Here is a 24,014-nt window from a genome sequence, read left to right on the forward strand (position 1 = left end):
TTTTACCTGGGTTGTGCCTCTTTCCTGGCCCTAAAACTGAAATGTAAACCTTTTAGACTGATGCCAGCCCCCTTAAAGAAGGGAAAACTGAGACACAGGAAATCCCACATAGATGCTTTGTGTTCCAGAATTTCCTACCATGATTCTGAAATACCCCAGTCAGTTCCAGAGTGATTGTAGAAGAGCTTGCTCACTCTGCCCCAGCATGCACAGCCTTGCCCCACACCAGTTACACAACAGCCTTGCTCACCCCCATACCTGACCTACAGACCCACTCATCCCGAAAGATGTGCTCAAAGCTAATAGTATAAAGGGGCAAGAGCAGAAAGGGGCAGACTTTCCTCGGAAGCTAGGTGTCCAACCCAACACTGTGCACAGTGGCTTCATAAATTCGGGACAGGGTCTGATTGAACACTCAGCTGCTGGACAGCCAATGAGGCAGCAGAATAGTTACTGCAGGTCAGCCATTGGCAACACTGGGAGAGGAAGTAGATGGTTGTGCAGAGATGTTCTCACCTTTATGAACAGCAGCTTGGTGGTGGAGGGTGGGGGCAGAACCTGGCTGGGGGTGCAGGGCTAGGGATTCCTTTTTAACCTCACCCAAGTCCCCATTACCATACCTTAAATCAATATCTGACCCATTATTAGCTTCCTTTCAGCTCATCCCTTCACAGTATCTGATGATCCATCAGACAACCTTCCCTATCTTAGAACAATGTCTGGTGCCCCACTGTTAGCCCCCTTTACCTCATCCAGCACTGTATCTGGCGCTTCACTCAATATCTTGTGACCTACCATTATTCCCCCATCTTAGGACAATGTTTGCTGACCTCAGGAGAGTGGAGATTTCCTCATTACTCCCTTCTTAACCTATCCCAGCACAACCCTCCAGTATTCCCCTTACACCTACTCAATTACTATGTTCGTCACCTCATTAATTCCAGGAAATAGTGTCTGGAGATCTCATTATCTCTTCCACAATTACCTCCAGCATAATGTCTGTTATTTTCACCTGATTTGTGAGAGTCTGGTGACCTCTATACTCCCCATTTATTTCTACCTTCACCTAAGTAGTGACTCATGACCACTTATTACAGTCCTCAGAGAAGGGAATTGTATACCCCACCTAATCCAGGTTAATATGTCCTGATACTTTCATTACACTTCTAGCAGGATGGCTTGTGAACACCCTCCATTGCTTTCCCATCACACTGATGGTGGCTGATTATCCCCATTATCCCACCTAGCAATGTCTTTAACCAGCATGTGGTGATCTCCTTAACATCCTCTCTGAATACTGCTGAGTGCCATTAACTTGCATTCCTTACCCAGATAAAGGCAGTGACTGATGTCAGACCATAAACTCTACCCCATCTGTATTTTGGAGGATCCACTATCCTTTCTGTAGAATCCCCATTAATAACCAGAACAGTCTGTTGATACCTATTACTAGCAGTATCAGTGACCCCTCCATTAAGTCCTGGTAGTATCTGCTTTTGCCCTATTAGTCCCTATTAACACATTGCTGATTCCCCATTGCCCACATTGCTTCATGAGATCCCTCAGTGTGGCTACTGCAAGTTCCCCAGTGTTGTTTTGCCATATCTTCACTGTTTTCATGGACAGGAGCCCTAGAGGATGGAAAGGGATGAAGATGAGGTCCTAGCTTAATAGACCCCTCTGTGAATTACTGGCCTGGAGTGGGCTGGGGAGTATCTGGGTGCCCAGAGATCATAAGCTGAGCTTCCCATGAAGCAACTAGAATCCTGAAAACAATGCATTCAAATCCTGCTGCCAGCACTGACCTGCTGGGGGACTCTGGGTCAGCCCAGCAACCTCCCCTGTGGGTCTCAAGTCACCTCACCTGTAAAATGGAATTATGGAGGATGAAGTGATGTAATATGGGTCAGGGTTTAACAAGGGAGCAGGGCTCGTGAAGACCAATTTGGGTGTCCTGTTAATAATATTACTAGTTTTAAGTTGACACAAGCATCTGACCAACCTCTGTGTGGCTGTGCCCAAAACTCACAGATGGAAACGTTTTACTGAAAATTACTTTGACTTTGTGTTTATTATTATAGTACTGGTATATTTTTAGATTTATTGAGGTAATGTTTACTTCAGGTAAACATTCATCCTTTTTAGTGTACACAGTTCTGAGAGTTTTGACAAATGCATACAATTATGTAGTTGACAGAGAACAGTTCTTTGCTCCCCCAAAATTCCCTCCTGTCCCTTTCTAGGCAGTTTCACTCCCAGCCCCTTGCAGTCACTAATCTGATCTGTTTCTTGTCTCTCTTGTTTTGCCTTTTCCACAATATCATATAAATGGGTGCTTATCTATAGATAAGTATGTTATTTATCTGCTTTGGAATCTGACTCTTCATTTGATGTGATGTATTTGAGATTCACCCATATGGTTGCATAAGATACCAATGGAAAATAAGCTAGTGAAAAGATGCTCAACATTATTAGTAATCAGGAAAATGCAAATTAAAACTATGATGAGATACCATCACACATCTGTTAGAATGACTAAAAAAATTACACATAGTACCAAAAGTTATCAAGGATGCAGAGCAATGGAAACTCATGCTTTGCTAATGGGAAGGTAAAATGGTATATCTACTCTGGAAAAAAGTTTGGCAAGTTCTTATAAAGTTGCCCATATAAGTGCCCGACAAGTGAGCAATCTCATTGCTAGGTATTTACCTTACAGAAATGAAAAATTAGGCATGGACTTGAATGTTTGCAGAAACTGCATTCATAATTGCCAAAATGTTGGAAAGAAAACAAATGTCCATTATTGGGTGAATAAATAGATTGTAGTATATAGGATACTACTTAGCCATTAAAAGGCTAATTTTGACACCATAAAAAGGAATAATTTATTGACACAGCTACAACATGGATGACTCAAAAGTTTTACCTTATGCCATGTGATAATTTATATTTGATAAAAGATTATTTATTACATATCAGATAGTATAAATTAGACCTGTATATTAGTTACAATTTTATATGTCCATATCATTATATATAATGTATATTTATGACAATGATACACTGTAATATAATACCATTTATTATATATTATTGTAATAAATATCTATTTTATATATTGTATGATTATTAGGTCATGAAATTTTTGTATTTTATATATCAAACTTTCACATAACATTTCAGTTATCTGTATTTTTTACATGTTTACATGTAATTTTTTTGTGTAACATCATAAGTAAAATAAAAGGGGGCAGAGTCTGGAGAGCCTGCAGTTGTAGCAGGTCAACATTTTTATTATTTGTCAACAGCCCAATTCTGGCTGTTCTTAAATTAACATCAAGGAAGCTTGCTCCACTTGGGCCTTTTCTCAGCTGTGTACTCTGCATTCCCAGTTCCCATGCAGCTTGCTGTCCTCTCCCTCTTTGGAGAACCCTCCCCTACACACCACTGTATCTGAAGTAATATACTTCTTGGGGTCACTTCCCACTTTGTACCAGCTTTCTGTTGCAAGTACCATCATCTGACCTAATATTAAGTATTTCTGGTTTTGGTTTATCATTTGTTCCTCCCCACTGGACCATCAGCCTTATAATGCTTGGACTTGTCTTGTTCTTGCTGTGTCCAAGGCCCCCAGCATGGCATCAGCACAAAGTAGACAGAACAAGCTTATTATTAAATGGGTGAATGAATGAATGCAGTAGCATGGAGGTTGACCAAATGCCCCATACAGTTAGCTATATGTGTGGGGAGGAACTTGGGGATGGAATGTGGGTTGGTTAGTTATCTAATTTGTGATTTAATGCCCCTTCCCAGAGCCCAGTATGCCCAAACTCTAACCCTTCCTCACCCAGCCACTCCATCCTTCCCCTCCCCAGTGCATTTGACCTGCATCCTCCCCGAACATCCACAGGGTCAGTGCTGTCTCTTTACTCAGCCTCCCCCAATCATAGCGGACAGGTCATGTAGATCGGGGAGGGACACTAGTAAGGGACCTGCAGTCAGGGGGCCATCCTGGCAACATCAACCCCAGCACTTTGAATCCTCTATCCCACAATATGCTTTCTGCCCTACCCCCTCCACCAGAGGAGCCCCTGGTGGATGAAATCCAGGGAACAAGAGGAAGGTGACAGGGCTAAGGATTCCCATCCCCAGATATCCTGCTGGACAATGGATGTAACACAGTGTGGCGGGTGTTGTCACTGACTAAAGTCAGGTTAAGGCCATGGCTTTTATGGGCACTTGCCCTAATGACAGGATGAGCTGAGCCCTCCACCCTCAACTGGGCTACTGGTCTGCTGTGACTACTAACAATATTATATCATATCCCACCTCACCTCACTCCACTTACGCCATACACCATACCATACTTATAAAATATTTTACTTCATTCCACAATTTTGAATCTATTATTGATTTCAAGTATAAATAATGTAACATGAAAATATTATTTACTGTATGCCTCTAATTATTATGATGCCATGAATAACATACCAACTTTGATGCTAAATCTTGCGTCCCTTCTGCTTTCTGCTGTCTTCAGGTTGCTGTTTGCATTACCCTACCTCTAGGGATGATTTTTTTTTCCCCCGTGAAATCAGTACAATTGGATTACTCCTTTAGTCATATTATTATAGTACTACTTTAAATTTTATTATAATAACAGACATTGCTATTAAAACAAAACCTGCTGTTCGCTGTACCCATCTGTGAAACAGGACAACTTAAGCACTGTATTAATGGAATCATTTGAATTATATTAAAAGTTATGAGTATAATTAATGTCAATTCTGAGAATCCATGGTGCATTACACTCTGCAAAATGACACATTTCTAATGCATTGCTGACTACACTAGTTATTTATTGTGGTGTAACAAATTACCCAAAACTTAATAGCTTAAAACAACCATAAACATAATTTATTCTCAAGTTTCTGAGGTCCAGCAATCTAGGAACACCTTAGCTATGTGGTTCTGGCTCAGGAACTCATGAGGTGGCAGTCAAGATGTTACCCAGACTTGCAGTTATCTGAAGGCTGATGGGGCTTGTGGATCTGGGATCTAAGCTAGATCACATTTCTATTGGCAGAAGGCCTTAATTCTTCACCATATGCAACACACCTTAAAGCTTCTTGAGTATTCACAATATGCTGGCTGGACTGGTTACATTGGTCAGCCCTATTCACTGGTAGAGGACTACACAGAAGGCTGAATACCATGCGGCAAGAGATTCATTAAGAGAAATCTTGGAATATGGCTACTACACTGACATTGTGATTGTTTGCATTTATGTTAATATTATCACTGTAATTGATAAGGCTATTAATAATGATAACAATCTTATAAGCCAGAGGGAAATAGTCCACAAATTCCAGTGTCTCTGTGAAGTAAATGACATGGAAGCCAGTACACAGTGCTAATATGATGATGATGATGATGGCAAGCAAATTTTATTAAGTGTTTGAGTGTACTATTTCTGTTCTAGGCACTTTAACTGTAAGCTTGTTTAATCCACACAATAACGCTTAAGATGGGCTCAATTATTATTCCCATTATTCCCAGATGAAGAATTTGAGTGATTCAGATCAGCACTTAAGTGGCCCATAGAGCCAATGAAAAGAGTAGCTCCCCGTAGTCCTCTCAAGTCAAAGTCCCCTGTCTTAGCTTGGGCTGCCATAACAAAACACCACAGACTGGGCGGCTTAAACAACAGAAATTAATTTTTTCATGGTTTTAGAGCCTGGAAAGTCCAAGATCAAGGTGCCAGCATGGGTAGGTTCTTATGAGGGCTTGCTCCCTGCCTGACTGCCCTTTACTTGGTGCATGTGCATGGAGAGAATGAGCAATTTTGCTCTCTTCCTCTTCTATAAGGCTACCGACTTTATTGGATTAGGACCCCATGCTTATGATCGTATTTAACCGTAATTACCTCCTTAAGCCCTACCTAATGTCCAAATATTGTCATACTGAGGTTAGAAATTCAATATATGAATTTGGGGGGGGATACAGTTCAGTCCATAGCATCCTCCAAAAGACAGTCTTTGAAATCTGTGGTTTTAACTACAACCACCAAGGGGGTGGACAGTGTCTCTGGCCGTATGGCTTCAGCATCAGAAAGGCTGGAGTTGCCCTTGCTTCAGGAAGGATCTTTCAGTTTCATTGGAAGAAATCCTTGTTCCAATTGCAGAATAAATTATCTTCTTGGCCAAGCTGGAGACTAAACAGAATCACTTTTATTCTTCTGCAGTATCATTCCAAAGCCAGGAGAGACAGCTTTAAATTAGAGCACCTGGCTGCGTCCTGGGAGGTTTGTCTCACCTTCCAGACCATATACATTGTTTCCTTCAATTGAGTGACTACTTTCTGCTGGCACTTCTGATCCCCAGCACCATCAACTAAGGCTAATGATCAAGGACTCTTCTGCCTGCATTGTACACAAACTCAGAGAAATCATTGTTACCTCACACAGGTGCAAAAAAGGGTGACAATGCCATTTTCCTGCTTCACAAAGGAAAGTCACAACTATTGGCACCCTGGAGAGGCAGAGAATGCAGAACTCTAAGTCTTTAAATGTGCCTCCTCTCTGAGGCTGCCCTCACTCCCCTTTCTTTGAGTGTGTATTTTGCCTTAAATAAAATCTTGCTGCTCAACTTGCTGCATTTTGTCTCTGCGTTCTTCCAGTGGTGTCTTTGTTACTGTGCTATTTCATTCAGTTTTCTAGATTTAAACACTAGTCTCTCTCCGCTCTACTCCAGCCAAGTAGGGAGGGGCTATGAGATCTCTGAATTGGGCTTGCAAATTCCCATTGCCTGGGTGACTCGGACAAGACTGTAGCTGTATGATAATGATTTTTAGTAGCCTGCCTGAAAATCTTTATTCTTTGCTTTGGGAAGTTGTCAGAACATAATCTCACTCCATCCAGTGCTCTGTGGTGGGAGGGGCTTAGTTCCTACACCATGCAGATTCAAGTGGACACAGAACTCAAGGTGACCCTGGCTTCAGGAGTTGGCAAGGATTTGCCCTATGCTGAGCAGTTCAATGAACTTTCTTTTCCTCCCTGTTCTTCCATGCTCTCTACTGCCTGCATAGCTGCTGCCATTCACTACTACTCTCACTTTAATGAATTCCTTCCTTACCTACCCTTGTCCTACCTGTTTTTCAATTCTTTTTTGATCAGAGTTATCTTGATCAAGTCATCTTGATCCCCCATCCAGGTTGAGGTTTCACCTAGTGTGCAGGGGGGACTTCCCCAGACACAGCTGCTTGGCAACACACTGACTCAGCAATTCCACTTCAGAAATACATCTTTTAACATATTTGTATATAAACACTATGTAATACATACAAGCATAGTCATTTTTTAAAAAGATAAACATGTAAACGCTACAATAAGGGATTATTAACTGTGGTTTATGCCTCCAAGGTGATACTTTGCAGCCAGAACATGGGTGAGGAATCTGTGTACTGACACAGAATGACCAAAATAGATGCTGCTAAAACTAGTATCTGCCAGGAAGAGGAACTGGGGTTTAAGGACAAATATATGATAGAGACTCACTTTTGACACTTACTCCTCTACATGTTTACAAAATCTGAAAATAAGCAACACTGCATATTACCTATTCTACAGAAATATATTAAATATAGTATTAGTCTTTCAATCAATATGCCATGATCACTTTCTATACTGAGACCCCTTCATGGGAATCACATTTTTCAAGAATTTGTAAAATTTAATTACTTCTGAATAGTTAGTTACACCAATATCTGGCAGTTATTATTACATAAAACTCTGCTTCCTATTCAAGTTTTATGGATGATTTCCTCTTCCATGTTTTAAGTTCTTTTTCTATCATCCTAAGATGGATGCTTTCCTTATTGATCTCAGCATCCTTAAAACATTTCCTACTAGACAATTCAACTGCCTTCCACAAGTTATCAAAACCAAATATTTTCTACTATTTTAAAAAGTCTATTTCCATTGTGACTTTTTTAAACCAATGCGCATTCAAAAGTGTTATTTAAAAGTGTGTTTCCAAACATATGGAGACTTTAGCCATGGACTTGTAGTCATATGTAAGAGAACATATTTTTGTATAATTTCAATCATTTGAAACTTATTCAGGCTTGCTTTATGGCTCAAGATATGGGAAACAATTTCTTATATAAAATGCCATTTTGTAGTTTTTAGCTAATCAATATGTTTCTGTTATGTCAGATTTTTTTTTTTTTTACATTTAACAGTTTTGGGTTTTATTGTTTTTTAAAATTTTTTATTAAAGTATTATTGATATACTCTTATGAAAGTTTCACATGAAGAAACAATGTGGTTACTACATTTACCCATATTATCAAGTCCCCACGCATACCCCAATGCAGTCACTGTCCATTAGTGTAGTAAGATGCCACAGATTCATTATTTGCCTTCTCTGTGCTACACTGTTCTCCCCGTGATCCCCCACACCATGTGTACTAAACATAATACCCCACAATCCCCTTCTCCCTCCTCCCCACCTGCCCTCCCACACCCCTCCCCTTTGGTAACCACTAGTTCCTTCTTGGAGTCTCTGAGTCTGCTGCTATTTTGTTCCTTCAGTTTTGCTTCATTGTTATATTCCACAAATGAGGGAAATAAATCATTTGGCATTTGTCTTTCTCCACCTGGCTTATTTCACTGAGCATAATATCCTCCAACTCCATCCATGTTATTGCAAATGGTAGGACTTGTTTCTTTCTTATGGCTGAATAGTATTCCAGTGTGTATATGTACCACATCTACTTGATCCATTCATCTACTGATGGACACTTAGGTTGCTTCCATATCTTGGCTATTGTAAACAGTGCTGTGATAAACATAGGGGTGCGTATGTCTTTTTGAATCTGAGAAGTTGTATTCTTTGGGTAAATTCCAAGGAGTGGGATTCCCGGGTCAAATGGTATTTTATTTTTAGTTTTTTGAGGAATCTCCATATTGCTTTCCACAATGGTTGGACTAGTTTACATTCCCACCAGCAGTGTAGGAGGGTTCCCCTTTCTCCACATCCTTGCCAGCATTTGTTGTTCTTAGTCTTTTCGATGCTGGCCATCCTTACTGGTGTGAGGTGATATCTTATTGTGGTTTTAATTTGCATTTCCCTGATGATTAGTGATGTGGAACATCTTTTCATGTGCCTGTTGGCCATCTGAATTTCTTCTTTGGAGAATTGTCTCTTCATATCTTCTGCCCATTTTTTAATCAGGTTATTTGCTTTTTGGGTGTTGAGGCATTTGAGTTCTTAATATATTTTGGATGTTAACCCCTTGTTAGATATGTCATTTACAAATATATTCTCCCATGCTGTAGAATGCCTTTTTGTTCTGTTGATGGTGTCCTTTGCCGTACAGAAGCTTTTTAGTTTGATGTAGTCCCACGTATTCATTTCTGCTTTTGTTTCCTTTGTTCGAGGAGACATGTTCAGGAAGAAGTTACTCATGTTTATATTAAGGAGATTTTAGCCTATGTTGTCTTCTAAGAGTTTTATGGTTTCATAACTTACATACAGGTCTTTGATCCATTTCGAGTTTACTTTTGTATATGTAGTTGGACAGTAATCCAGTTTAATTCTCTTACATGTAGGTGTTTCATGGGTATAGTCTTATCTCCAAACCCTTACTAAACATTTAAAGAAGAAATAATACTAATTCTAAAACAAACTCTTCCAGAATGGGACTACTTCACAAGTCGTTCTGAGGCACCATTATCATGATTTCAAAATCAGACAAGGACATTACAAGAAAAGACTAATTTCCCTTATGACCATAGTTTCAAAAATTCTAAACAAAATTTTAGCAAATCAAATCCAACTATGTGTAAATATTTAATAAACCACGATGAAGTGGTGTTTTATCCCAGAAATTCAATGTTGGTTTATAATTCAAAATTCATCTTTAAAATTGTTCCTGTTAATAGAAAATTCAAATCAATATATTAGTTAAAACCAAATGACTACGTCAAGAGATGCATAAAAAACACTTGGAAATAATCTAACATATTTCTCATATAAACTCTAAACAATGAGATGAAGAATACAGTGAAACTTTCTCAATCAGATCAAGGACATCTACAAAAAACCTACAGCTAACATCATTTCAAATGATGATTGTATGCTTTTTCACTAACACGAGAACAAGGCAAGGATGTCTACTCTCACTGCTTCTATTCAGTATTGTATTGTAGGTACTAATCAATACAGTAAGGCAAGATTAAAAGAAAAAAAGTAACCAGAATTAAAAATAATTAGACTCTCTCTTCACAAATGAGGAAATCCTATCAGTTACACAAAAAAGTTAATGAGAGTTTAGCAAAGTCAATTTTATTTCTTATCAAATAATCAGCTGTACTCCTTAAACTAGCAACAATTGGATATTAAAACTAAAAAAGATAAGTTTTTAAAAATAGCACCAAATATGAGATAATTAAGTGAATAAATCTGACCCAAAATATGTAAGACCTGTACACTGAAAGCTACTGAACACTGCTGAAATTAAAAAACACCTAAATAAATATATGTACATCAATAGACATTATATTCATGGATTAGAAGACACAATGTTCCTAAGATGTCATTTCTGCCCCAACTGATCTATAATCAACACAACCCCAATCAAAATCCCGGCAGCCTTCTTATAGAAATTGGTAAGTTGACTCTAAAATTTATATGGAAATGCAAAAGACTTAGAATACTCAAAACAACTTTGAAAATGAACAAAGTTGGAGGACATATTTCCTGACTTTGAAGTTTATGTGGTGGCAATATAGATTGTGGAATTGCCCTCACAAAAGATAATCAAACAGATTAATGGAACAAAATACAGAGTCCAGAAATAGGCCCATACATACATGATCAATTGAAGTTTTACAAAGGTACAAGGAAGTTCATTAGAGAAAGTATAGTCAGGTCAACAAATAGTATCGGAACAACCAGATATTCAAAGTAAAAATATTCCCTTCCATCCATATCATTGCACTATTTGAAATTTATCCTAAGATAAATATGGATCCAACTACCTTCATTCCTTTCTCCCCTGCCCCTACCTCTCTTTCTTTATTTCAAGAATGGACACTCAGTCACCATATAATCAATGCAATTGCTAGTCTACTTGAGATGTCACATTGGAAGTATACCAAATCTTATGTTTTTGGATCTATTTCCAGACTACATACCCAGTTCACTCTGTTCCATTGGTCAGCTTATGCATCAGTATATTTTTTAATTAGGGCCAGTACTCCCTCATTAATCTATTTTTTCAGAGTTAACTGTCTATTCTTTTTTTCTTTTTAACTAAAAGATGTCTTTATGGTTCTGGACAGAAGACTCACCAAAGTCAAAATAGCTATAGGCTGTTTCTTTAAGTTCACAAAAATGGAAAAAGTCAAAAGAATCAAAGGGAAATATGTTAAACTCTTACTGTCCCTGTGTGCTTAATTCCTACAACCACCACAGAATCAGGAGGGGTAGCCTCTCATGACACAAGACAGTAAAACCTCATAGAGGGAATGGAAGGACAGAGTTTATTTTTCGGCAAATCCTTCTCTCCATTACTGGGAATAAATGAGAGGTACCTGCTTCTCCCCATCCCCAAGCAAAGGAGCTGAGTGTGACTGTATTAAAGTCTCATTTTAGTATTTTCCTATAAAGTTTACTCAAACTTCTTTAATTACTGACTTAAGATGGTCTAGGTGGTGTTCTTCTATGAAGGATTCTGCTTGTTTCAAAGCTTTTATTTTCACCATATAATAATTTCTTTGACTTCATTCCTGAATTCACTTCCAGATAACCTGTGTGCATATTGCAATAAAAAATGGATGAAGTTTTCTAGCTGGGGAATAGATGTTCTCACGGCAGAATTTTTGAATCACTTTTCTGATAAATAGGCTGTTACCTTTTCTCATCATTTCTTCTTTTGCTTTTAAGTTCAGAAAGGACTCCCTCACCATCAGATAGTCATTTATCTTCTCAGTACAGTATTTCAGTTTCACTTTTTACACTTAAGTCTTTACTTCACCTGGCTGCACTTTTGACAACATCTGGTCCAGGTGCGGCATTAAGAGCTATAATAAGGTAACGATTTAGCAGCTTCACTAGTCCTAGCTCTTGCAAGGTGTCATCTGGGAGGAGTTCATTCCAAAGAAGAATGTTGCCAAAGAGCTTTAGATCTGACCAGAACTGTCTTTCTTGGAACTTTGAATGTGGTGATGTTTTGTTTTCCACAGCACTCTTTGGATATAGAGGAATAAAAATATCATCTTCTATTGCCTTCTTCATTCTTAATGGATGAAAGTAAATCCTATTTGCCTTTACTAATTTCATTTTCACAAGTGGAATGTTCCAGAATTAAACTTCCTGTCTGTGAGGTTGACAAGGGATCCCAAATGAATTCTACGAACTCTGTAAGTCGAGAAATAATTGTTTTGTTGATGATAGCAGACAAGATTTTCTTATCAGAACTATGTCTGTTTGAGTCTTCCATACTGCTGTCCATAAATTCTTCTACAGATGTGAACCACAGCATCTGTTTTATATGGAGGATTTAATAACTTAATAAGAGGATTCCAATCAATCAGCTGAACTCTTATTAGGGGATTTAAAAGCTTCATAATAAGAATCAGGAAACTTTTCTCACCATTGTTGAAATTTCAACAAAATATTCTGGATATTACAAAAATTATCCTGCACATCTTCAAAAATTTTCTTAAGGTCCTGTAAAATGTCACCTTGACTTTTTTGGAAGTCAATCGTGTCTGCTGACGATAGTTCATCATCACTAGATGTCCTTTCCTGATGATCACAATTCCCAGAAAGGGCTCTTGCGAGTCTTCTTTGGGCTTTTCGAGGTTCAATCTCTTGTAAAATCCATTGAGTTTTTTCATGTATAGTCAAGCTTCCATTTGTTGATGTCTTAGCTTTGCATGATAACTGTTGTAAGTACATTGACTCATGTTTTAATTCATCTTGCCTGCATTTCATAAAGGCCATGGCTTGTTTTAAAAGGAGTGCATGCGTGGATGACTCTACTTCTTGGATGTTGATAATCTCCTCATCAATACAGTCAATAATTTTCCACATAAATTATCATGCTTTTATAGAGTTTAAAATTTAGAGCTTGATTTGGTGAATTCTCTAAGTTCTGGATGGTACTCTGAGCTCTTGACATCCTGTATATATTTTTCATATTCCCTCAGGTGTGAGCGGTGAGTATCCTGTAGTAATGTTAATCTGGTATTTAACTGTTTCTTTATAATTTATAAATTTACTGGTGGAAATGAAATGGAAGTATCAAACTTCTTCACTGTTTGAAATTCACTGCTGTGGGCAAGATCTATGTCCCCTCCCTCTGTGATTTTAGCTGCTTTCCTCATTTGCTGCTATTCCCAAATATCTGGATTTCCATCTTCCTGACTTTCTTCACTTGTTTCTTCATTTCTGGTTGTTGTTTCTTCAGCCATTCTTTAAGTGTTTGAGGCCTTGGGGTAAATGGTATTCTCTTTTCATGGTCATCGGGCTCACTCTCAGGGTCTTCATCACTGTTTCCCTTCTTACCAGAGATGGTGGAGGTATGTTTTGCATCCAAAGGAACATAGTCATCTTGGGTCCTGGCCAGCTGACGTTTTCTGCGGGCTGCCTGAATGAATAAAAGCTCCATCAGGGATATTTCATATTGATGAAAATTCTTCCAGAGAGCTAGAGCTGTCGGAAGATGAATTCTGATCATCCTTACTTCCAGAGGAACGATATGTTCCATCCTCTTCGTCTGTCGAAAGATCAACCGTTCTGCATTCTCGGACGCCCGAGCCGCTGTCCGCGCAGGGACGCCAGGAACACCCCCACGCCAGGCCCCGGCCCGAGAGCCCCGGGCGCGAAGGGGCCGCTCCGAGACCACAGCGCGACCTCCTCCAGAGGGCGGCCCTTCCCGCGCAGGGCGCTGGACCCCTGGGCCGCCTGCTCCGCGGGTGCCCCGTGCTCAGCAGATGGCTCTTCCGTGCCATCGCTGTCACTTAACTGTCTATTCTTACGGTTTTTTCCCGTATGAATTTTAAAATCATCTTAACTAATTTTAAAAAAGTAGTGCTGGTGTTTTTATGTGAGTCTCATTAAATTAACAAAATGACTTGGGTAGAATTGCTATCTTTATGAAATGGATTTTCCTTTCCAAGATTATGACATGTCTTTTCAGTTGTTATCTTCTTTTATGTCCTTCAATGGTAATATCCTCATGAATGTTTTGCACATTTCTTACATTTGTTTTAAGGTACTTAATCTTATTTGTTGCTTATTGCAAATGATACTTTCATTAAATCTTCTAGTTGGTTTTTTATATAAGTTTACAGATTTCTGTTCTTTATTTTGTACCCAATTTCTTAATAACTTTATCATTTAAATCTAAATGCAAAGTAACTGTTGGGAAATATGGGAAGAATCTTTGAGTGAAGCAGTATACTTTATTATATCTGTAACATCTCTGACACCAAATGCAATGGTGTATTTCTTTCCTATGTATATGTATAACAGTAACAATATTATACACAGCAGTAATAGTAGTATAATTACATTTGGGTACTCTGACCCAATTCCAGTGTGTGGAAATATGTTGGAGGGGGTTTTCCCACACATACTTACACCAAATAATTCTCAAACACTAGCAGGGTGTTGGAGAACTCAAATCAATTCTGATGCCATCTGCCCGGAGACAGCACCAGATTCTCCAGGTTAAGGGCTTTGTCCTACAGACTCCCCTCTAGCCGCCACTCCAGACGCCAGTCGCCATCCCCAGGCAGTAACCTGTGCTTCTGACCTACCAGCTACAGATTGGAGGTTCCAACAACCTCCCCCGTAGGTTTGCTTAATTTGCTAGAGAGGCTCACAGAACTCAGGAAAACAATGTTTACCAGCTTAATGAAGTATCGATAGCATAAAGGATACAAGTGAACAGCCAGATGAAGAGACATAGGGCAAGGTCCCAAATAAAGGAGCTTCTGTCCTTGTGGAGCTTGGGGCCTGGCTTGGTGGCACATGGAGGTGTTCTGTTTCCCCAAGCATGGAAGCTCTCCCTGACCAAGAAGGGTGCAACCGGGCAGAGGAGGTAAAGCACAGCAAGAGCGCAAAATGCTTTTCTCAGAGGTTTTTGTGAGGCTTCACTGCATAGTCGTGATTGACCAAACTACTGGCCATTGGCTGATCCAGCCTCCAGCCCCTGCCCCTGGGTGGGGGTCCCAAAGTCTCTCATTAACATGACAAAACACCCATTTCACCTTTAAGACTTCGCAGTGTTTTCAAGAACTGTGAAGTCCCAAAATACCTGGGAAATACATATTTGGTCATATGAGTGACCAAATATGTATTTCTTACAACTCATTATATTACACATCCCAAAGACACTGTGACCTGGGGAAAACTGGAATAAATTAGTAGACTGACTCTGGTCTAGACTCACTAAGGAATGGTGCATCCTTAAGCAAGTTCCTTAAACAGAAGTCCTTAAACAGAACTGGGGTTACAGTGCCTCATCTAGTATCTTGAACCCCAAATTCTAATCTATGACAGTCAACAGTGCCTCTTATAAATTATTCCCTAATCCAGGGCTTCTCTAACCACTACACCAACATTCCCTAAACAACTGAGAAAATGCCTACTCTGAGGGTCTGATACAAAAACAGGAATCCCATAGAAATGAGTTCCTTTAAGTTATTTCTTCCTAATTTAAAATTCATGTGAATCTGTTATTCTAATAATAACTTTATCTTTCATATAGAAAAATCCTGTTTTACATTATTTATTACATTATTTAGCTTTTTATCTTCCAAATTTTCCAGTAAACTGACATCCAGGAAGAAGTGCCCTTATTTTCACCATTTTTCAGTGGAAGAAACAGAATCAGAGGCAATGAATCCCTTTCACCCACATGTGGATAATGATGGTGTGCACACTCTCCCTCTCTCTCAGGTAAAATCACATCCTCTGTGGGATTAATATAGAAATCAAATGTATTATCATATATGACTTGATTATTTTTCCTGTAATTCCTGATAAGTGATCAGGAACAGAACAAACAAGACCAAAACAGTTTCTGTGACCTAATTGCTCTTGCTATTGTTTCAATACCTTGTAAGAAGCTGCGCCCCAGGAGACTGGAGAATCCGAGGATTAAGTTTAGAGTTAGTTAATGGTTGTCTATTAAGTCCCCCCCACAGAATTCTACTGTTGTTATCTTGCATTTGCTCAATAAATACAAAGGGTGCCCTCTCAGCATCACTCTTGCGATGTTACGCCTTGAGTCCCTTGGCTGGCCCTTTCAGGTCTTCGATATCTCATCGCATCTCCTCCCTTGTCTGTGGGTCAGAAGCAGGGAGGGGACCGACATCCTCCATGCAGCTTTTCACTCGAAACATCCTGTCATACAGTCACACTCGGGGTCACACATAGGTGGATCCCTTAGAGTGTATCTAATGCACATCCCCAGCTCCATTGCTGAATGTGGGTATGTCCACCACAGCTAGCAGGCCAGGCCTGCTTCTAAGATACCTAGGCTTTATCTCCCCCACTCCACATTGCTTGAAACGGATAGCCAGACTCATCCCAGACACAAAAGCATAGACTGTGGCCTGATGTGTCTGTGCACTCCGAGGACAAGTGAGTGCACGGAGGCCGCATGTACCCCCAAAGTCTCCAGGCATGGCCTAGGTGACCATTGGTGGGGTTGTGCACCCAGACTGAGATAGAAGTATTGAGAACTGATCAACAGGATGCACTTTCTAACCAGTTCAAACTAGCTGGATCCAAGATACGGGAAAAAATGACCTCCATTTATCCCAAATCTCATTATGGGAAACACCAAAGACCCCGAACAGCGAAAGCAATCCTGAGAAGGAAGAATAAAGTGGGGGGGGGATCTCGCTCCCCAACTTTAAGCTCTACTACAAAGTCACAGTAATCAAGACAATTTGGTACTGGCACAAGAACAGAGCCACAGACCAATGGAACAGAATAGAGACTCCAAACATTAACCCAAACATATACGGTCAACTAATATTCGATAAAGGAGCCATGGACATAGAATGGGGAAATGACAGTCTCTTCAACAGATGGTGCTGGCAAAACTGGACAGCTACATGTAAGAGAATGAAACTGGATCACTGTCTAACCCCATACACAAAAGTAAATTCAAAATGGATCAAAGACTTGAACGTAAATCATGAAACCATAAAACTCTTAGAAAAAAACATAGGCAAAAATCTCTTAGACATAAACATGAGTGACTTCTTCTTGAACATATCTCCCCAGGCAAGGGAAACAAAAGCAAAAATGAACAAGTGGGACTATATCAAGCTGAAAAGCTTCTGTACAGCAAAGGACACCATGAAAAGAACAAAAAGGTACCCTACAGTATGGGAGAATATATTCATAAATGACAGATCCGATAAAGGGTTGACATCCAAAATATATAAAGAGCTCACGCACCTCAACAAACAAAAAGCAAATAATCCAATTAAAAAATGGGCAGAGGAGCTGAATAGACAGTTCTCTAAAGAAGAAATTCAGATGGCCAACAGACATATGAAAAGATGCTCCACATCTCTAGTCATCAGAGAAATGCAAATTAAAACCACAACAAGATATCACCTCATACCAGTAAGGATGGCCACCATCCAAAAGACAAACAACAACAAATGTTGGCGAGGTTGTGGAGAAAGGGGAACCTTCCCACACTGCTGGGGGGAATGTAAATTAGGTCAATCATTCTGGAAAGCAGTATGGAGGTTCTTCAAAATGCTCAAAATAGAAATACCATTTGACCCAGGAATTCCACTTCTAGGAATTTACCCTAAGAATGCAGCAGCCCAGTTTGAAAAAGACAGATGCACCCCTATGTTTATTGTTGCACTATTTACAATAGCCAAGAAATGGAAGCAACCTAAATGTCCATCAGTAGATGAATGGATAAAGAATATGTGGTACATATACACAATGGAATATTACTCAGTCATAAGAAAAAAACAGATCCTACCATTTGCAACAACATGGATGGAGCCAGACGGTATTATGCTGAGTGAACTAAGCCAGGCGGAGAAAAACAAGTACCAAATGATTTCACTCATATGTGGAGTATAAGAAAAAAGGAAAACTGAAGGAACAAAACAGCAGCAGACTCACAGAACCCAAGAATGGACTAACAGTTACCAAAGGGAAAGGGACTGGGGAGGATGGGTGGGAAGGGAGGGATAAGGGCAGGGAAAAAGAAAGGGGCATTATGATCAGCATGTATAGTGTGGGGGGGTATGGGGAGGGCTGTGCAACACAGAGAAGACAAGTAGTGATATTACAGCATCTTACTACGCTGATGGACAGTGACTGTGAAGGAGTATGTGGGGGGGCCTTGGTGAAGGGGGGAGCCTAGTAAACATAATGTCTTTCATGTAATTGTAGATTAATGATACCAAAAAACAAAACAAAACAAAATCTCATTATGGACTCATTAACCTACTAAAAATCATGCTGCACCCTTGCCATGACAGTTCCAAGGCAGACCATCTACAGACAAAAAGAAGATGGCACCCAGATTCTAAGAAAGCCCCACTTCTTCTCAGCACTAATATGAATATTCCACCAGCGTTTAACATTGCCTACAAAACTGCCAAACCCAGACCTCATCGGTGCTGCTCATCTCTGGAGCATACCCACTCCCCGCTGGAGTGTGTACTTTCGCTTTTAATAAACTCCTTGCTAGTTGCTTTCACCTGTTTGGCCAGTTCATGAATTCTTTTTCAGCAAAGCCAAGAACACGGTTATTGTCACCCTGAGTAGAGGTCTCTTCCTGTGAGTAATTGAGACCTCCACGACATTCCCTCCGGTGACAAGACCATTAGCAACAACTTGTCTCCTGTCAGGTCGGCCACGTTCCGAGGCTCATAGTCTGGAATACTTTTCCCAGAAGGCCCTGCTGCGATAACAATTACCCGGTAAGAACTTCAATGTCCATGGGAATACGCTCTTCTGAACGTGAACAGGCAACGTTCCCCAACGGTTCCTGAAGCCTCCGAAGCATTTCACTTACGGCTGGATCAGAGTTCTTTGCTCCAGGAACAGTCTTCGGACAAAGAGTGAGTCGGCGGCCCAGCTCCGGCCGACCTCCAGCGGTGGACTACGTTTCCCAGTGGCCTTCGCGGCTGGAGTGCTGTTCCGGAATCAGCCGCCTTCTGGCCAGAGGAGCCTTTAGTGAAGCTCCTCAAGACAGGGTTAAGGTGCTGTGTATGACCTCAGTGCAGGAGTAGTCCAGACCCGAGGTCTGCACCAGGTGGGAGTGACAGAACAAGCAGTGGAAGGATCCTGTGTCTGAGACTTAAATGCTCCAGAACGTCTGTCTCTCTTAACTGTAACATTTACTCTTTTTATATTTGTGTAGCTTCTAATCGATTTAGATATGCCACTTTATTTCTTACTCCGTGTTGCATGTTTCCTTTTTCTCTCTTTCCTTTTTATTGGATTGGCTTGTTTTTATTATTCCAGCTATTCTCTTTACTAATTTGTAGGTTCTTTTAGTCATTACTCCAAGAATTTCTTGTCATACTTATCAAAGTACAAAGTTGTCAATATGTTGACAGGCAGTCCAATCCAGGGAGATGTCCCTACATGCTTGGTGAGACCTCAACCCAGGAGACAGTTCTTGGCTTTGATGAAGAAAGAATTCATGTGCAGGTCGGACGAGTGTAGGTAAGAAAATAATTCATTAAAGTGAGAGTAGCCGGGAATGTCAGCAGGCTGCAGGCGGCAGAGAGCAAGGAAGAACAAGGGGAGGAAAAGAAGGTTCATTGAACTCCTGCTGGGCATAGGGCAAATCCTTGCCAACTCCTTAAGCCAGGGTCATCTGGTGTCTAGTGTCCACTTGAATCTGCAGTGTGGGAACTGAGCCCCCACTACCCGAGGATTTGGGGGAGCCACAGAGCACTGGATGGAGTGAGATCACGTTCTGACAGCTTCCGAAAGCAAAGAAAGGAGATTTTCAGGCAGGCTACTAAAGAGCGTGATGTACAGCTGCAGTCCTGTCTGGTTCACCCAGGTGATGGGAACTTGCAAGCCCAATTGAAAGATCTCAGTAGCCCCTCCTTACTTGTCTGTAGTAGAACTGAGACAGAATGAAGACTTGTGCTTAAGTCTAGAAAAGTGAATGAAATAGTAAAAGTAACAAAGACACCACTGGGAGAGTGCAGACACAAAACACCATTGAGCAGTGAGAGGGCTTTAAGGCATAAAGTACACACTTGAAGAAAAGGGAGTGTGGGCAGTCTTAGGGAGGCACACTTAAGAGTTTAGGATTCTGTCTTTTAAGGATTTCAAGGATGGTGCAAAGGGCAGGGGAGGTAGAATTGACTTGTGGTCTCATGATGTCTACCTTTGGTGAGAGACATTATGTCACCATCCATAGTCCTCTAGATATTCTGTAAAATAAGCTTAACACAAGGAATTTATTGATGCTGTTTTTCTTCAAGATAGTGGTTATGTTGGGGGTTGAGTTTATTCTCCTCAATTCTTGTCCCCACTGCAACAAAGAATTGAAGGACAGAGACACAGTAGTGAAGCAGAATGAAAGTTTATTTGAATACACTCTAAAGGAGGAGCAGGCTAGAGTCAGGTAAAGGCAGGTTTATTTGATTATACTCCAGGGTAGGAGAGGGCCAGAGTCAAGGGAAACAAAGGCAGGCTGCTTACTGTGAGGTGGCTTTTTATGGAGCTTTTGGCAAGGCAAAGAAGTCCTTGATTGATGTTCTTTGGCCTTGGGAGCTTGATTTGATTAGAGGATTGAGGATGGGCTGCTCTGACATTTTTATCTGGGGATTACCTGTGCCCTTCAAGTCACCGGCTTTATTTGCTCTCTAGCCTTATCTGATAACTGCCTGAGTTCTTGGTGGGCCCCACCCTCTTTTCATCCCGCTCATATCTGTCTTTCTGCCTAACAAATCTATATATGTACCAATGCTAAAAATATATTATTATATTGCTAAAAATTGTTGTGTATCTCATAAATATTTTGCATCTTTAAAGAAACTAAGAGGCCAGTATGTAATTATAGTTTGTTATATTAACTTTCAAACTTACCATTTCTGGTTTTATTTGTCCCAGTGGATTTGAGTGACTGGTGACATATCTGTACTCTTTTCTCCCACTCACATCCTTTTTTGCAGTTATTGTTAAATATATTACATTGTTGTATTTTACAGGACCAACAATATAATTTTGTAAATATTGTTTTATACAACAGCTTTTTAAATGGTCAAGAGAAAAAAGAAGAAATATAGATTATATTGACATTTAATCATTGCTTTTTTTGTGTGTGTGTGTGTGTGTGTATTCCAATGAATGTCTAGGGTCCCTTGCAATCAGCCTGAGAAATTTCCTTCTGTATTTCTTGTAAGGCAGGTCTGCTGGTAATGAATTTCCCCCCACCCCCTTTTTTTTTGGTGGGCGGGGGAGAGTCTCTTTATTTCACTTTCATTTTTGAGATTCTCAGCTGAGGGGTTTGAGAATGTTTAAGTACTTTGAGTATGTCATCCTGTTGCGTTATGACATCCATTGTTTCTGAGCCATTGGAGTGTTGCCTTTAAAAGTTCCATCTCTCTTCCAGATTTAATGCAGGACCTAGCACAGATTCCTGCCTCTCTTCCAGGGGTAGTTTCCTTTTCTATTCCTCTCCTTCAGATGGGTTTCCACCATTTTCCTCAGTCTATAATCTTGTCATACTTCTCCTTGCAGATTAAAGCCTTTGCAGCACAAGAGATGAGTCTGGTCAGATTTCGGCTGTGGCTGCTGTTCCTTTTCTGAGGAAGCTTTCTCTTCATTCTCCCTGATCTTCCTGTGGGAGGGGCATCCTGGTGGGGTTTCCTGGAGGAAAGGTACATAGGAGAGTGTGAAACTCCCTGTGTCTGTGGCCCCTCGGTCCTTCACACTCTTGCAATAAGCCACACTAGGCCTATAGCAGTTCATTAAAAATTTCTAGGTGACATTTTTTACTAGTTTATATGGCATTCAGTGTCATTTGTCCCAGGAATCAAATGCTTATGTCTTGTTTCTCCCTGAAGAGGTCTGTCTTACTCAGCAGATTTCAGGTTAGTTGTTTGCACTGTAACTTTAGTTCTCTGATAGTTTCAGGAAAACTCATGAATCTGCACTTTTCCCAGATTTTTTCTTGTAAATATAAGAGCTATGCTCTTTCCAGCTCCCTGTATCTCCAAGCTTAAAAGGAAACATGTCTTCCTGTTTTAAATACATAAACCTCTAACTTATCACTTGGATTTAGGCACTCAGAGCAGAATGTATGTATGTATGTGTAAGCACTTTTTTGGCAACCCTCTATTGACCTTCACCTCTTGCTTCCCATCAAAATGTTTTCTATCTTCCAGAAATTTGAAAACCTTAAATGCACTGAGGGGAGCATAAAAATCTCACTAGGTATAATTATTTGTAGGTTCTGTGGGTAAAATTGCAGAATCTCTTGCCTGGCTTTAGGGCATCTCCATGTCAGTAGGTGTTTCTTAGGGGTGGAGAAGTAGCATCTCCATATCAATAGGTATTTACATGGGTGAGCTGAGGACTTATCCGGACTGGAGAGATCCAGTGGCGCTTTCTCTTCTTCTACAGCCAGGCGTGGAGAGACATGGGATGGCTGCTTGTAAGAAATAAACAGGTTTCTCCCACTTTATTTCTCTCTCTGACTGATTTCGATTTCAAAGGTATTTTGTCCCGGGATTTCCCCCCCGGAGTTACATGCCTAAAGGCAGGAACTAAATTATTTTACAGGAGACAGACTCTTACCACCCCAGAGAGGGCTTCAGAGGTTTCTGCAAAGAAACCTTAGTCCATTAGTTTCTTCCCATATATTTACCTTCCCACTTGAAGCCTAAAACTACTTTCCGTTTCCTGACATCTCTATAAGTTTATTATTCCTTTTGCAATATAATGTGGGATTATGAGCTACCATTTTAAGTAATTTTTGCTTTAGCTTTCTCTTAGGTGATAACGCTGCTGCCTACGTTAATAAGCTTCTGCTATTGTTAATCTTTTATTACCCGGGTCTCAGCCAATAACTCAGAAGGGTAAAGGGAAAATTAGTGTCCTTCCCCTATGTGATCAAGAAAGAAGGTCTTAGGTTGTGACTTGAATTATGTTTTTTTGACTCTATTTGTGAATGATGAATTTCTAGTCTTTGTTCCGTTTCCTCCTAGGTTATTGACCCAATATTTTATTGAGACATTAAAATAAATTATGACCTATTTGTCCATTTAACTTGTTACAATTATTTTCCCCAAATTCATTTATTTTAATCTTTTGTTTTTGATTTATAACATTCAGATACTTTGGATACTTATAAATAACGATTATGTTTTACAAGTAAAGATCATGTCAAGGTTCTCTCTCTAAATATATTTGCATTTCTCCACTTGGTTTTGTTTAGAAAACTTAATAGCTTAAACCAAAATAATAAAAACATTTACAAGATATTTACTTAGATCGTTGTTTGCCACTTACAATTATTCAGTCCATCTTTAATGTATCCAAGGATGAAGACTGTAATGTAACTTCATGCGCATACAATGTTAGTCAATTTACTTAACACTTTATTGGACAGGCTAGACCTTTAGCAGTGGTATTAAAAGTTATCATTCTCATATTACTGAACACATTGTCGTTATTTCAGGGGACATAACAGACCCAGGGTCCTATGTTCAGGTGCTCACCGGCGCAAGCACGTGATGGTCCTCAGGGCCACATCACCGACTCTACAGGACAGTCCCTCACCCACAGTCCTGAGGCCTCGTTACGGAAGAGCTCGGCAGGCCCCTTCTCGGAACTGCCGGGTCTGGTCCCGCCTGCCCTCCGCTCTCCTCCAGGCCCTGACGACCTCTAAGCGCGCTCGTGGCCAGCTCAGAGCCTAGAGCAGGCGGTGATCTGCGCTTGCGCACGGCCAGTGCGGGCTGCCACTCCCAG

General features: G+C 40.2%; 1 long non-coding RNA gene and 1 pseudogene across 1 annotated transcript; both read right to left on the reverse strand.

The window, feature by feature from the left end:
- Nucleotides 1-11,537: 11,537 nt before the first annotated feature.
- LOC118907972 (intron Large complex component GCFC2-like) lies at nucleotides 11,538-14,377 on the reverse strand (annotated as a pseudogene).
- A 6,987-nt stretch (nucleotides 14,378-21,364) lies between these two features.
- Nucleotides 21,365-23,967, reverse strand: LOC118907954 (uncharacterized). The gene is made up of 2 exons (XR_005023047.2): nucleotides 23,765-23,967; nucleotides 21,365-21,911 (listed from the first exon to the last, which is right to left on the reverse strand). It is a non-coding gene; the product is annotated as an uncharacterized LOC118907954 (long non-coding RNA).
- Nucleotides 23,968-24,014: the final 47 nt, after the last annotated feature.

The sequence above is a fragment of the Manis pentadactyla genome, chromosome 15, assembly GCF_030020395.1.
Source record: "Manis pentadactyla isolate mManPen7 chromosome 15, mManPen7.hap1, whole genome shotgun sequence".
NCBI lineage: Eukaryota > Metazoa > Chordata > Mammalia > Pholidota > Manidae > Manis > Manis pentadactyla.